Source organism: Vulpes vulpes, chromosome 1, assembly GCF_048418805.1.
Source record: "Vulpes vulpes isolate BD-2025 chromosome 1, VulVul3, whole genome shotgun sequence".
Classification (NCBI taxonomy): domain Eukaryota; kingdom Metazoa; phylum Chordata; class Mammalia; order Carnivora; family Canidae; genus Vulpes; species Vulpes vulpes.
Window position 1 is genome coordinate 183,863,464 of NC_132780.1, and position 17,171 is coordinate 183,880,634.

The 17,171-nt window shown below is 38.3% G+C and overlaps 1 protein-coding gene across 4 annotated transcripts in view; it reads right to left on the reverse strand.

Annotated features, from left to right (window-relative positions):
• GPR63 (G protein-coupled receptor 63) overlaps positions 1-17,171 on the reverse strand; it is a 49,491-nt gene that overhangs the window by 13,337 nt on the left and 18,983 nt on the right. For 2 of the 4 annotated variants that reach the window (XM_072737685.1, XM_072737693.1), the window contains one exon: positions 11,459-11,667. The exons of the other annotated variants lie outside the window; for them this stretch is intronic. The gene's annotated coding sequence lies outside the window, so the exon portion shown is untranslated. The remainder of the gene's footprint in view (positions 1-11,458; positions 11,668-17,171) is intronic. 4 annotated transcript variants of the gene reach the window in all.

The following is a 17,171-nucleotide window of genomic DNA, read 5'->3' on the forward strand; positions in this document are numbered from 1 at the left end:
TCTCCATCACACTGTCATAATCTAGTCCACAGGGACCTCTACTGCCTCTCCACTCCACAGAATGCTATGCTTTCCATTACATGATGAATGAACAATAAATAGTACCTACTCTACTAACCTTGGTAAGATATATATGTGCTAGAGGGTGGGGAAAGATTCCCACAAAACTTCAAAGGCCTGCCATCTTTGTACATGTTCTAGGAGTCTTATGAGATGTCAAAATTGCTGTTCCAAGGTGATAGCTGGCTTTCCCTATCATTAAAAAATAAGCCCACCTGTTAGTAGGGCTTTTCAAATTTTGAAGGCATCATGTACCTTATATGGCATGTTATTCTAACCCATTCATCAAGTAGCTTGGAAATCTGCCAGATTTGAGTGGGACATTCAAGTACAGGCTGCCATGGCAGCTGCTCTGCCACTTGGGCTGTAAGACCCAGATCCACTGATGTTTTAGGTCTCTGTGACAGACAGGAATTCTGTACAGCATCTGACAGGGCTGCAAAAAGTGCATCACAGCATAGACCTTTAGAATTTAAGAACAAAGCTATGCAACAAGAGTATTCCACATGAATTTGTTGTGGACTTACCTTCTGAAGCCACAAAGTTAGGTATGTACAGAGCACTTCAACCTTAAGCAGAAGTAGTATATATGAAATCAGTCCTGGCAAGTCCCAAGGGCACAGCTGGGTAACATGAGCAAGTGGCTCAGATTCCCAAAGCTTCTATTCTTGCTACAGTGATCCTCTCAAACTTCATCTGTGGTATTCTTTTTTTATTTTTCTAAAGACTTTATTTATTTATTCATGAGAAACACAGAGAGAGAGAGAGGCAGAGACATAGACAGAGGGACCTTGCTACACAACCAAGAGGGAGAAGCAGGCTTTTGGTGGGGAATCCGATGTGGGACTCGATCCTGGGATCCTGGGATCAGGACCTGAGCCAAAGGCAGACACTCAGCCACTGAGCCACCCAGGCACCTCATCTGTGGTATTCTTAAAGAGAACAAAGTCTCCTGAGTTTTGTTAGGAAGTATAATGTCAAAGACTGTCTTAAGCTTTTTGAATATACATTAGCTTTCTAGAACCTCACAATGATTCTAGGAGATTATTAAGATTCCCATTTTAAGGATGAGGAAGCAACAATTACATGTCAACAAATTAGATAACTCAGAAGAAAAGGATAAATTCCTTAGAAACATATAACTTACCATGACTGAATCATATAGTAATAGAAAACCTGAACAGACCAATAATGAACATGGAGATTGAATCAGTCATCAAAAATCTCCCAGCAAATAAAAGCCCAGGCTTTTTTTGCCCCAGGAATGTGACTTCACTGGTAAATTCTATCAGACATTTAAAGAATTAACACCAATCCTTCCCAAACTCTGCCCCAAAACCAAAGAGAAAGGAACACTTCCAAACTCATTTAGGAGGCTAACATTAACCCTGATACCAAAGCCAGGCAAGGCTATAAATGTCTTTTCTTATAGTGTCTGCCCTATAGAGTGGTTCTGAGAATTAAATAACTCAAAGTGGATTATAAAATAATAATCACAAACATTAAGTTAATCTATCATAGTGATACCAGAGATTATTCATCATACAGAGCGAAAAAAGTCAACCTGCAGAGTGACATACAACATAGCCCCACTATTACAGATGTATACAGATGTGTGTATATGTACTTGTGTATACCCACATATAGACACATAAACAAAAGGATTTCCTCGCAGGTGTTAAAATAAGAGTCCAAAATATATTTTCCTTATTTACTTCTGATTTTTGTAGAGGTTTTTTTTTTTCCACAGTAAATAAATACTGATCTTTATTAGTGTGTCACCTGCTTCCTGGGTAAAAGTCCTTGAGGACGCAGGTTATAGCCTATCTTCTTTATAACCTACAAGGCCCAACACAAAACGGTGCACTCTAACGATGCTTAAAATGCAATAACCATTTATAGCACACTTCACCCATGGAGAGGAAGGGGAGCAGCAAACCATTCAGACCGTGGGCCATATCAACAGATAAGACTAGCCAGGACCTGGCTCAAGCTTCTCATGGCTCCCATCAGAGACCTCTGACCACTCCAGGTCCCAGCTCACTGTATTACTCACTCTAAAGGTTGGCCCGGAGTCCACTGAGCCCAGGCTATTGAGAAGAGTTGAAGAGCTCCAGTTTGAACCAACTACTGCTCTAGAACTCTTCTGTTCCTTAATAAGTGAAGTAAACAGGTAAATAGCGACTGAGAAAGACTAGGAAAAGACTATTAGAATAGTTCTAGGAACTTCATAAATGACAGAGCTGAATAAAAACAGGGGAGAATATGAAATATTGGCCTTACTCAGACTGTCTGCTTCTGTCTTGAAGAAAGTATAAATCTAAAAGAAAGGGGGAAAAACTAAGAGAAAGGAGAACTCTAGTCTTATTGCACAACTCTTTCCCATCCTGGACCAGAGGCTATGCTAGAGAAAAGGTCTCACACCATGTACTTCTCTGATACTTGCCACACTCAGCCAAAAAGAGAATTTTACTTGGCCCCAAAGCCTTCTGCTCTTCACCCCTACCTTTCTTCTAATTCAGGAAAATAATTAAATGGAAAACAACGAGAGAAAAGGAATGGTATGTCATACATAAATCCATATTCTTTGCCTTTATTAGACTCTGACTACACATTTGGAGATTCCCATTAGAAAATAACAGTGGTAAGCAAAGAACACACCAGGATGGAAACAAATATTCTGAGTATACTCGTGATTTCAGCTATGAAGTAGGTGGAACCAAAAATTAAAAACCAGGCAGTTAAACTCAGAGGTAATCCAAATTTCACCTTTATTTCATTAAAAACAAAAAGAGCAGTCATTTTCATTGGGCAACCTGCTTTACAACTAAAAAGAATAATCCAGAGATAAATTTATGCCACTATATACCACTATAAAATGTCTACTTTTTTTTTATTGCTGAATTGTTATTTTTTGGTTTATCTGTAGGTAGAGTAAAAGGAAGCTTTGAACAAACTAACCAAAAGAAAATATGCAAAAATCAAGTGGAGTGGATGGAGTATGGAGGGGGCTTATTTACAGTTATTTTTATAAAGAAAAAAAATCATTACGGAATCAAAATTTCACGTACTTTCAAGGTATATCTAACTTAAAACCTATATGCAATAAAGAGAAAGGGAAAAAATGCTGTGTGCACATTTTAAATATGAACTATAAGCAGTGTTCTATTTATAATACTGTTCCATTCCCAATATATTTCTAATTCCAACCAGAATATTCACTACAAAAAAGGATTTTTTCTCACTAATGTTCAAAGGAACATTTAGTTCTTCCATGGACATTTAAAAAATGAGATTAGTAAGCATGAGGATTTATTTGCATTCATGCTACTTCTCCCCACAAATACAGAGAAATTAAATGTCAGCAAGGGTCTGTTTCAAAGGAGAATATTTTAAATGACTTCTGATGACAATTAAAACTGAAATTTAAGCAGCAAAAAAGGTCAGAATTTAATATAAAAGTAAATTAATTATAATTACAAACTAGGAAAATATATTTTTTAAGTGGTTAATAGAAGATTAACCTTCTGGAACCTTTCTAGAAATACAAGAAGGAAAAAAACGATGAGCCCCATAGGTGACAGGTTTTATTCATATTCCTTTTGTCTCTTATTTCTAATTCTTATTCCTTGGCTCACATTCATTAGGTCATTGTTCTACTTAGAATCTTTACCTGCCTTGAACCTATTATTGGGGAAAATGCAGGCCAATTTAATTTCATCAGCATTTTTGAACAGTTCATAGATATGGTATTTACTACCACCGATGTTTCTCACAATGGTGGTTTGACTGTAAATTCAACATTTGGAAGGAAATACCAAGGCTTATTAAATAGTGAACCTAGACTCTTATTTAAATCATACTGCCTGGATCTATAGCTGCTTAGTTAAAAGCCTGGAAATTCCATAAAAGCAGAGATGTGACATTTCTTGGTGAGCACTGAATCCTTAAACTCAGTTAAGAGCCTCTCATATAATATACATTCAATAAAACGCTACTGAGTCATTAACTTAAAAAATTCTGACATCATATTCATAAAGCAATGTCTCCTTTTATGCCCCATTTATGCCATCCTTTAAAAAAGAGTCTATTCTGGGATCCCTGGGTGGCGCAGTGGTTGGGATCCCTGGGTGGCGCAGTGGTTTGGCGCTTGCCTTTGGCCCAGGGCGCGATCCTGGAGACCCGGGATCGAATCCCACGTCAGGCTCCTGGTGCATGGAGCCTGCTTCTCCCTCAGCCTATGTCTCTGCCTCTCTCTCTGTCTCTCTGTGACTATCATAAATAAATAAAAATTTTAAAAAAAAATTAAAAAAAAAAAGAGTTGAGTCTAAAGTCTGTCTAAAGCATTGCCTTTAGAGTTCTTTACTGAAAGATTTGGTGTATCTTGTCTATTCTGGAAGCTAGCTACAGAGATTAGCATAGGAATACAAGGGAAGAGACAAAATCATGTACCTACTGGAATCTGATCCTTAAGGAAGTCTTTCTGTCCTCTAGCTAATGAGCCAGAGGGTTGCTATAGTCTGAATGTTTGTGTCCCCTCCAAAAATTCAAATGTTGAAAACCTAATGGTCCAATGTGATAATATTAGTAGATGGGGTCTTTGGGAAATGATTGGGTCATGATGGTGGAGCCCTCATGAATGGGATTCATACCCTTTAAAAGAGGCCAATGAAGTTCTTTTACCATGAGAGTATACAGTGAGAAATAAGCAATCTGCAATCTGGAAAAGGCCCCCAACTCAACCATGCTGGCACCCTAATCTTGGACTTCCAGCCTCTAGAACTGAGAAAGAAGGCACACCGCCCCCCCCCCCCTTAAGTGGTATTTTGTTATAGTAGCCCAAACAGACTAAGACAAGAAAAAATAGAAGAACACAATTATATTAAACTTATAGTCTAGAAATTATGTGAATGGGGGTATTAGGTCCATAAACTAGAAGAATATGAATCTAAGATTAAAACCTGAGGAGTACTAAAAATAAAATAGTAAAACTCAGAGCATCATAAAACTCTCAGACTTTAAACAGGAAGCTAGGGAAAAAGAATAGGGTTGAGGGTAGTTGGGAAAGTGCTTTGGCCTCCGTTTGCATGCTTCTCTATCTTCATTCCCGCCCCTGACACCTATACCTCCATAAATCCCTTGGACCTCAGCTGTTTGCCCAAATCTGACCCTAAAGAAATCAGAGATACCAGCTCCTCCAACCACTCCTTGACTCATATTACTTACCACCTTGTAGGGCATGGGATCTGCTTCCTACCGGCTTCCCAGAGTAACCCCTTAACCCCAATCTATGGGTGAAGTAAAACAATACCTCCATGGGGTAAACTTCAGCCTGGGAGACATACAAGATATGTATGCTCTGCCCCTGAATGACCACCAGGCCCAGGGAGAGTTCTTTAAAGTCTAGAAGACTCACTTGATGAAGTTGTAGCCAGATCAGTAACACACCATTTGCTTTCCTTTCCCGTCTGGCTCACCTTCCTATCCCCTCACTCTCACCACCCTGGGATTGCACTTGCCCATATAGCCTTCTATTATGTTAGCTTTGCCTCAGGCTATGATGTCTAGGACATCCCAGCTAAAAAACACAAAAGCACTGAAAAAGAGAAACTAACCTAAAACGATACTATTGCCACTACTTTTCTTCCTAATTGTAGTTAATGACCTCATCATCCTTTTACTTCAACTCAAAACCTGGGAGTCAAATACCATTTCTTCTCATCCTTCTACCAGCACACCAAATCAGTCTACCTGCCAATTCCACCCCCCTCCCAAGTAGTTCTATAACTGTTTTCTCTCCTCTTTACCCCCCAAGCCATGTCTTCAGTCCAGGTAGGAGCAGACTAAATGGTCTCTCTGCCTCTGGCTTGTTCTCCCTTTATATTTTAATTTCAGCGTAGTTAGCATACAGTGTTAGATTAATTTCAGTTCTATAACACAGTGATTCAACAATTTTACATATTACTCAGTGCTCATCAAGAGAAGTATATTCTTAATCCTCTTCACCTATCTCACCTACCCCTGTACCCACCTCCCCTCTGGTAACCATCAGTTTGTTCTTTATAGTTAAGAATCTGTTTTTTGCTTTGTTTCTTTTTTTCCCTTTGCTCATTTGTTTCTTAAATCCCATTATAAATGAAATCATACAGTATTTGTCTTTCTCTGACTGGCTTATTTCACTTAGCATTATACTTTCTAGATCCATTCAGGATCTAGATCCAACCAAGCTTGCAAATGGCAAGCTTTCATTTTTTTTATGGCTGAATAATACTCTAATATATATATTAAACACGCCACATCTTCTTTATCCATTCATCTATTGATGGACACTTTGGCAGCTTCTATAATTTGGCTCTTATAAACAGTGCTGCAATACATACAGGGGTGCATAAATCCTTTCGAATTAGTGTTTTCACATTCTTTGGGTAAATACCCAGTAGTGCGATTGCTGGATCATAAAGTAGTTCTATTTTTAATTTTTTGAGGAACCTCCATATTGTTTTCTGGAACAGCTGCACAGTTTGTATTCCCACCAACAATATAAGAGGGTTTCTTTTTCTCTGCATCCTCACCAACACCTGTTGTTTCTTGTGCTTTTTATTTTAGCCATTCTGACAGGTGTGAGTTGACATCTCATAGTGGTATTGATTTGCATTTCTCCGATGATGAGCAATGTTGAGCATCTTTTCATGTGCCTGTTGGCCATCTGTATGTCTTCTTTGGAGAAATGTACATTCATGTCTTCTGCCCGTTTTTAACTGGATAATTTGTGGGGGGGGGGTTGTGTTGATTTATCTAAGTTCTTTATATATTTTGGGTACTAACCCCTCGTTGGCTATATCATTTGCAAATATCTTCTCCCATTCTGTAGGTTGCCATTTAGTTTTGTTGATTGTTTCCTTTGCTGTGCAGCTTTTTATGTCGATGTTGTCCTCCCTTTTTAAATTCATGACCAACTGTGGCCAGATGAATAATATTTTAAAAATCACAATACTAATCATTTAAATACTTGATGGGCTCAACTACAGCAATGGTGGTCAACCTTTTTTTCTCCCCCTCTTTTCAAAAAACCTGAGGGATCCAATATATTCATAAGAGTTCAGAGGACAAGGGAATATGTTAGGATGGTCACTCAAAAAATTGTATCAGAATTTCTGAAGGATGACTGAGTAGTTAGGAAAAGCGTCCTCCCTCTGCTCTCCCAGATTATAATATGCCCACTTGTTTTTCTTTTTTGCTGTTGTTATTGTTGTTTCTGACTAGTGCCTCTTTGTCCATCATCTGATAAAGACAGGGTTTCTGGGCCATGGAGGCAGTCATGTGACTACCAAGCACTCCATCTTCATGCAGTGACCATTCTGGGAATGATGCCTGCTAGTCCCTCAACCTGGAGGGCCTTTCACATTTCAGTTAGGTCATTCATATACACTCTTACACATCCTTTAAGAAATCATTCTCTCCAGAAATCGTTCTCAAGGCTGCAAGTTGGACTAAGTACTTTATCTCTCTGCACTCCAGCTGTACTCTATGCACACCTTTAACGTGTTACAGTGACAGTATCTCCCCAAAAGCAAGTCATTTGTTAGGACTTGTTAGGAAGTTTTGTCAAGCTTTTAACTAAAGCCAGGTGGTGAGAGCAAACTGATTTTAAAAAGTAATTTGGGATTCTTTTGGGTTAAATACACTGTGTTACATACAACTACCCACCAAGTAAAATAACCATTTCTATGAATCCCTCTTAATAAAGTAATAAAACTATCTCACATTTTTCAAGATTTAGAGATAATTTTACACTTAGAGAAAAGAAGGTACCAAAAAAGACAAAAAAGAAAAGAACATTTCCTTTTCTTAATCATCTACTTTTACATCCCATTTCCATATATTTCAAATGCTGACAACTCTTTAAGGATCTTTTAATCTAAATGATGAATATTTAGAGACCTAGTTAACTTAATAAGACATGATTCAGTCACTTTAAGTGTTATTTATGAAGACTTTAAAAACATGGAGAATTGCTTATAATGTAAAATCATAAAAGCGGGATGTAATAGTGCTTCTATAGTATAATTATAACTGTTTCTCTCTCTCTCTCTCTCTCTCTCTCTTTCTCTCTCTCTCAAGGGAAATAATCACCCAAATGCTGTGTAATATGTAAATTGTGGTAGGAATGTGGACTTTTCCTTTTCTTCCTGAATTTTTAATGTGTTTTATTATTTCTATGAGAGAGTAAAAATAATCAAATTGAACCCCATGGAATAATTTCAATGCAGCTGAAAGCGAACACAAAGCCATGCCTCAATGAAATTCTAATATAGTAAAACCTCAGCCTATAAGAATTATTCATTGGAGCTGAGTAACCCAGCTAAACTGAGGTTAGCGAATGAATTTCACCATCTTTTCGACCTAGTTTGACAAGTTCTATTCACTTTCCTAGCCTCTTTAGTTATGCTTCCACGTTGTTCAAGATGCAGATCAGATGTGTAGGACATGGGGCTGAAGGACCCAGCTTCGTGGTTTGCTCTGCTACTGTACATCTGGAGAGCTCCCAAAAGACTGCAGAAAGACAGGTTTGGAATGGTTTGCTTTCCTTAGTTGGGCAGACGGTTGTCCCCAGGAGTTAGTGAACTGTATTTCGTGAAGCCCACACCAGGGGATGCATTTCAAGGAGGTTCTCACTGTGGCCTTTCATAGGCTAAAGCAGTGAAGAGAAGGTAGCTGGCTATTCAGCTCCAGCCTCCACCGCCCCAGCACTGCTTTTGATTGCTCCTCTTGCTCAAAGTATCTTCAGCCTCCACCCTCACCACCGCTGCTATTTCTTCTACTACAAGCTGCTGATGCTCTGGGAAGGTCTTCTCCATAACACTGGCTCTCTGCTCCTCTTTCCTCCCTCTTCTCCTGTGTCTTCTTCTACCTCCATCATTTCACTCATACTCTTTGATGTGATTCAAAGGATAAGACTTCTTAATATGAAGTCATTTGCTATCCTGTGCCTTGTACATGAAATACCAAATGAAAAATAGGCAAACCTGTAATATTATATAGGAACTTGCTACTCAAAGGGCAGTCTGTGGACCAGCAGCATCTGCATCACCTGCTGGCTTGTTAGAAATGCAGAACATCAGGCCCCAGATCTACTGAGAACCTGCATTTTAACAAGATCCTGAGATGGAAAAATAGAGATGTTAGTAAAGCCTCTGTGAACATATTTTTATACAGTTTTGACTTTTGAACCATTTAAGCATTTTATATATTCAAAAAACATTAAATTAAAGGGGTAAATATGTAAAGTCTCAAAATTTAATACACAAAAAAATAAATGAACCTGAAATCTATACGCCAAATTGATAATCACACTGAAGAAAGAGTTTATCTTTTGAACATAGTACCCTATTGTATGCCCTTAAAGCACCCAATATTCAAGGGTGTCTCAGTGGCTCAGATGGTTAAGTGTCTGCCTTCAGCTCAGGTCATGATTTCCAGATCCTGGGATCCAGCCCCTGTTTCGGACTCCCTGATGAGCAGGGAGTCTGCTTCTCCCTCTCCCTCTGCCCCTCCCCCTGGCTCGTGCTCACTCTTTCTCTCTAACGAATAAATAAAATCTTAAAAAAAAAAAAAAAAAAAAAAAGAACATCCTATATTCTAAGGACAAAAAAAAAATCTGCAAAGAAACTCCGGACTTTAATTAGCATAATTGTTGTTAGTAGTAATACTGCTATTTGATAAAATTATTTTGTGTACGTAACATAGGATAAAGCATTTATATATTTATATCCCCTTCCCACCTAGTTCTAGCCACTGAAGTGGTCTAGAAGCCACCATACTCTAGACACAATGAGCATATTCAAGTCTTGGTTTCCAAACACCACTGACCATCAAAAGAAACCAAGGCTCCTTAGATGGGTGGCTGACCCCAGGTCTGGGATAGGAAAAGTATGAGATGGGGCTAAAGTGTCTCAGAGTAGTAAGTGCTCAAGACTAATGAGGATTTGACAACCTCACTTCCCTCTCTAGAAGCTCTGAGGATCTTTTCTTTACACTTAGCGGTCTTCAATTTCATAAAAATTTGTCTAAACTTGAAGTTGTCTTCATCCACTTTGCTGAGCCCTCTGAATCTGAAGATTCAGATTGTGTCTCAGAGCACAAAAGAAGTTCCTATTATTAATTTGATCTTTTCAACTCTTCATTGACTCTGTCATATCTTTTGGAATCCTAAGTATGTAGATGCTGGACCAACTGGACTGAGCCTATATCTCTTTGCCCTACTTGCAAGTTTGCTGCCTCTCTTTTTGCACTGTATGCTAGGAGATTCCCTTACAGTCATCTTTCAAATTGTCCATAGCACTATTTTAATTTCAGCAAACAAATATCTGATTTTCAAAAGTTCACCCTTATTCTTTAACTGTTCCCATTTTCCTGCATCCTGTTACTTTTCAGAGGTCATCTTAAAACATACTTCAAGTTTTCTCTTATGTACTCTCCTCAATTCCTTAATTCAGCTCTGCTTCGCCTAGGAACATCTGCTCTGTGTATGCTATCGCTGCTGTTTCTTTTCCTACATTTAATGCATATTTCTGAGTAAAGGGCATGGTGACTTTTTCCTCTATGACTGATGTGGGTTCCCTCTGCTTTTCTGCTGGCCTCTCCTATACTAAGGCAGGTGGCAGACAGTCCTGTGTGTGGAAATCCTGAATTTGTCAAAAGACTGATTTCATTTTAAGGTAAACAGGGGATGGGCCTTCAAATACCAAGAAGACTAGGGCTTTGTTTGGGGTATATGCACTGCCCTTATCAGCGCCGAATCTCCACCAGGCAGCAGTTCCCTCAACTTCTTGAGAAAAGAAGAATCTGGTTTTCGGGGCACCTGGGTGGCTCAGGGATTAAGCGTCTGCCTTCATCTCAGGTCGTGATCCTAAGATCCTGGGATAGAGTCCTGCATCAGGCTGCCTGCAGAAGCCTCTGCCTCTCTCGTGAATAAATAAAATCTTAAAGAAAGAATCTAGTTTTCAATTCAGGGGTAAAATGATAGGCTGCTGTATTCCACACAGTATGGTTGCAGGTAGAGGAAAACCAATGCAAGTGTGGGGCACAACCTAACTATTCATTTTACTTACTCCATTCATTGCACTTAGCACCATGATTCTTTCTCTTAAAAAACCTATGATGGCCAATGGAAGCTTGCGAAAACAAAAAGTGATGAACTTTCCAAAAATCCTCAGGGTAAAAGTATTCTCAATACTCATGCTTAAGAAATTACTGAACCCATCTGTGTTTATTCTTTCTCTTTTTAAAAATTTCTGTAAAATTTGAGATAGAAAAATCACTCTGCCATAAAAAAATGTTTCATTTCTCATTTTATAGACATGTACATTCTTGAGTTTCCCCTACAAGTTTGTTTTACCTTTAAGATATCTTCTGTTGGGGTACACCTGGGTGGCTCAGTCAGTTAAGTGTCTGCCGCTGGCTCAGGTCATGATCCCGGGGTCCTGGGATGGAGCCCCATACTGCTCCCTGCTCAGCTGGGAGTCTGCTTCTCCCTCTGCCTCTGCTCCTCCTCTTGCTTGTGTGCTTTCTCTCTCTGTTGCTCACTTGCTCTCTCTCAAATAAAATCTTAAAAAAAAAAAAAAAGATGTCTTCTATTCTTTGACATCTCTGGGCAGTAGCTATGTTTTGTTTTTTTTTAAATATAAGCATGAATTAAGGATGGCAAACATATGAGCATCTGCATAAATCAACCAGATACTCAATTTGTATTAAAACAAAGCCTTATGTGAAGACTGGCACTAGCTCAAATGTAGGATATAAAATAAAATTATTATAAAAATTCAATGAAAAAGAAGACAACTGATATTAATTATGCTAATTCAAAGTAAATTTTAAAAAAAAAAACATTTTTTACACAGTGATATCCAGCAGTACTCAGAAAATAATCCACAGACTTGTTCAACCTCCAACCTTCTATCTGAAACATAATAATATAAAAATATATTTTATATATATGTATGGCAATTTATATATATACATATTTATATATATCTTTTTCAACCAAAGGAAAGTATTTGGTGTTCTGGAGTGTTGCACGGAAATACTGTCTGCCCAAGTCACATTTCCTTCTCCTTTTGGTCTCTTTCCTGACAGTGGAGAACATAGCAGAAACCACTCTTGTGAGAACATTTCTCTGCAGGTTGTCATCAGAGTGAGCTAAAAGTAAATATCTCCACTGCTATGATATTCCTATGGATCCGCAGCAGCCATGTGAATCTGTGCCAGCTTCAGAGTTGTTGATTTTTATCCCACAAAATTTGTTTGCACCTGCTGTCCTGACCTGCAGGCCATCATTTATCACTCAGCAATGCTGTCTCTAGCCCCATCTCTCATCCTGTTACCTTTACTAATAACGACAACCAATTAATGTCGACTTTGTTTACTTCTATACATTACACACTTAACCAGTGCTGATATATTAGCCACAAAACTATTCTGTAACTTCACAAATATTAATATAATTAACAATCCCAGAAGGTGGACATCATAATTGTCTTCATTGACAGAGGAGGAAGTTGAGCTACAAACCAGGCAACTTGCCCAAGGTCGCACAGCTCATGAAGAGCAGTTTTAGGATTAGCATCTACGTAACCTGGCTCTAGTCTGTGAATCATCATCCCATCGGGGAGGAAAAAGGTCTTTATTCTAGAACCAGAGAAAGATTTTAAGGAGTGCAATTATAGCTACCATTCCTTAAACACCCACCATGTATCAGACCTTCACATACATTAATCCTGACAAACCACCCCAAAGATAGAAGTTATTTTCCCATTTTTTTAAAGATTTTATTTATTTATTCATGACAGACACAGAGAGAGAGAGGCAGATACATAGGCATAGAGAGAAGCAGGCTCCTCGCAGGAAGCCCAGTGCAGGACTCGATCCCAGGACTCCAGGATCATGCCGAGATGAAGGCAGCTGCTCAATCACTGAGCCACCCAGGTGCCCCTTATTTTCCCATTTTGATGATAAGTAAACAGAGGCTCAGAGCTCAACATGCCTCCAATCACACAAACAGTGCGAGAGCTGGAATTGGAACCCAGGGCACCCCAGCTCCAAAGTTCCTGCTCTTTATAAAATGCTTTGCTGCCTCCCTCACCACCCAAGGAAAAAGAAAGAGACTTTTATTCCATGTGATACAGCAATTTGTGATGTTAAAAATGCTGTCCTTAGATCTGACCTATGCTGCTGGGCTGATACCTTGAGGATTTTATTTTTAGACCAGCCTTCCCCAAAGGCTTCAATTTTTCTTCAGAACACCATCCCTTGGGGGCCAGAGGCAGCATGAGAGCAGACACTATGTTTTACATAGAACTGACGAAATGGCCAAAAAAAAAAAAAAAAAAAAAAAAAAAGATGGAGGGGGAGAGCAGTAACTAAAACAAGGAGTAAAATCCTAACTTCCACAGTTAAAAAAGCCAAAGTAACCCTGACATGATAAGGAAAATTTCACTATCCCTTATCCTCAGACACTGCTTTCAAAATGTTGATTAAAAATTAAACTGGATGATTTCTTGGAATCCAAATACTAGGTTAGAGTTGGATAAACTATGTGAATGGAGAATGCTTTAAATTTTTAAAATTTTTATGGGCACGCTTCAGAACTATGCAGTCTGCAACTGCCTTACCCTTAGACTCTTCCAAAATGCAACTGGTAAGGTTGCCATTCCGCATTTATACACTTCCAGGGATGACATTAACTTAACTTCATGTGATTGGAAGGTAAGACATTTACTCCCCTCCCTTTACGTCTGTGGAGGTTTCTGTAGAAATACTTATCCCCAGGGAATGGGGTGTATCACAAAGGAAAATTTGATCCTAAGTTAGGGATTTAGATGGATGTGAAAAAGAAGGACTCAAAAATGGGATACCTCATGACCTAGACTTGAGGCCATACTCCTAGATGAAATAGTAAAAAACAAGAACTAAAGAAATTTTTCATGATTAATCACTGAACACAGCATGACACAGAAAACAATCTTCCAGAGCTCCTGGCTCCTATTTCTACATGACTGTTTAATATATCACGTTAATATGGGCTGTTCTGTGCACCAGATACCAAGAAAGAATACAAAAGTAAAGGAGATAGAATCCTTGCTTTCTAAAGCGTTGAAACATTATAAACAACAATAGAAAGGCCAATTATTAAGTCCATTAAGGCAATAACCCTTTATCTTCAGATGCATGAATTCTTGAGATCAATGAGAAGAGTGGGGGTGGGTGGGAAGATTGGAGAAACAGGTGAAGGGGATTAAGAGTACTTATGAGTACCGAGCAATGTACAGAATTGCTAAATCACTATACTTACACGTGAAACTAACATAACACTATGTTAACTCTACTGGAATTGAAATTTAAAACTTAATAAATTTTAAAAAAATAAATAAATAAATAAATAAAACTTAATAAATTTTAAATTCTTTTTAAATGGATGAGAAATAATGGAGATTAAAAAGATAACTCATAAACAGAAGATGCAAAAAAACAACAAAAAAATCAACGAGCATTTCAAACAGTGCTCAGTTTCACTAAAATAAAAATTTTAATTAAAAGAAAAAAACAGTGTTATCTTTTGCCTAACAAATTTTCAAAGGTTTAAAAAAGATGGAAAGAGTTCTAGGAAACTGATACCCACCAGTGGAAATGCAACCTTACAGTATTTCAGCATGCTCTCTCAACAGCCTGAAAAATATTCCCAGGGACTTCCTTTCCTGGCAAAGATAGACAAGCTCGTGGCAGACCAATGTTCCCACCAAGAACAACTGAAAAGGCTGGATAGGTGTTTTAAAAACTTTTCTGAAGCATCTAAGAGCTACCAAAGCAAGGAGTCAAGACCTCAGAGAGAAGGAAGCATGGAAATGTGATGTAGCTTTGCCTCCAATGAGACTTTTCCCTTGAGGTATGAGCCAGTGTTGAAATGCCAGCTCAGAGGTTTTTCTCAAGGCAGCTGAAAGGCTTAACAGCAGCTGAGAAGCTTCAAGTTGGGTAAGAGAGGCAGCTGGGAGGCTGAGAAGCTGAGCAGGGCACAGTGTGTACCAGTGTCCAGCGCTGGAAGCTGTGTTCAGGGCCCACAGGAGGGTCGGGTGGTCAGAAGGACTTCCAAAGGACTTCATTCTTGGACTGGACACGGACGGGAAATCGAAGAGCTCTCAGAACAGCCAAACATCAACCTAATTAGCTCAAGTTTAGGTTTCTTAATTAAGTTTCCAAATGAAGTTTATTTTTTGAGACACAAATGGGACATCAAAAGCCTAAGCTATGAAGAAAAGATTGATAAGTTGGCCAGAAGGCATCATTATGATAATGAAAAGGCAAGTCAAAAAGAAGGCATTTGCAATCACATAATTGACAAAAGACTCATACCCTGAATATCTATACATATTTTCATGCTGATAACTTATTTTTAAGATTTCATTTATTTATGTGACAGAGAGAAAGAGAACACAAGCAGGGGGAGTAACAGAGGGAGAGGGAGAAGCAGACTCCCTGCCCCTGTGAGGCTCGATGCCAGGACCCAGGGATCGTGACCTGAGCCAAATGTAGACGTTTAACTTACTGAGCTACCCAGGCCTCCCCAAGCTGGTAAATTTTTAAGAAAAACTGGACAAACACATCCAGTTGAAAAATGAGCAAAGGATCTGAACCAAAACTTCACGAAGAATGATACCCACATGGCACCACACACACACACACACACACACACACACACACACACCAAAAACAGGTGCTGTCCCTCATTATTCATCAGGGAAATGCAAATAAATAAATAAATGCAAATAAATAAATAAATGCGAATAAAAACCATAAAGAGACAAATCTAACAGAATGGCTAAAATTAAAAAGACAGAAAATAGTGAGTGCTGGTCACAATGAGGTGCAAATGGAGCTTTCATATGTGGCTGCTGGGAGTGGAAATTGGTAACTGTCTGTGGAAAACAGTGTGCCATTTACGGTAAATTTGTAGTTATGTCTGCTCTATGACCCAGCAATCCCACTCCTGAGTCTGTGCTGAACAGAAATGTTCACATTTCTGCACCACAAGTACAGGTATACTTCTAATAGCACTATTTGAAATAGCCAAACATTAGAACAGCAAAAATGTCCATCAGTGGTAGCACTGAGCAACATGGTATGTTTATATAATGAAATACCGCACAAACATGAAAATCAACAAGCCACTACCATGTGCCACGAGGACAAATCTCATAAATACAATACTGAACAAAAGACACAGACACAAAAATACATATACAGTATTACTTCATTTATATAAAATTCAAAATCAGGCAAAACGAATCTTTGGTGTTAGGAGTTTTTGGTTACCTTGGGGGAGGAATAGAATTAATGACTGGGAATAACCTTCTAGAAGGTTCTGGGGTTCCTGGCATGCTAGTAACATCCATGATGGTTACACACATGTATTAATTTTTTCAAATTTCACTGAGCTATGCCCTTGATTTGTATTTCTTCCTGCATATATATATATTTATATTTAATTTCCGTTAAAAATAAATGTAAAGCATTTACTTCTCAGAATCCATTCCTAAGAAATATTTCCAAATACCCTTTAAAAGTTCAGGTAGTTAAAATATATATATAAAATCTTCCAGATATTGGGTTAGGCATCAGAGATATGGCACAAAAAACAAACGAGTCCATAAGAGAAAAAACTGACAAATTGGCCCTCATCAAAACTCAAAATTTTTGCAATTCAGATAACATAATTAAGAAAATGAAAAGCCAAGAAACAGACTGAAAGTATTTGCAAAACAGATCAAATAAAAGACCTGTACCCAGAATGTACAAGGAATACTCACAACTTAGTAATATTCAAACCTAATCAAGAAGTGAACAAGATACGAACAGACATTTCAACAAAGAAGACATACAAATATCTAACAAGTGGATGAGAGGATGTTCAACATCACTGTCATTAGGGAAATGCATATTAAAATCACTCTGAAATACTTCACATCTACTAGAATGACTAATAAATACGACAGACAACAAATGTTGGTAAGGATATGGAGAAATAGGAACCCTCAGATATTGTGGATGGGAATGTCAAA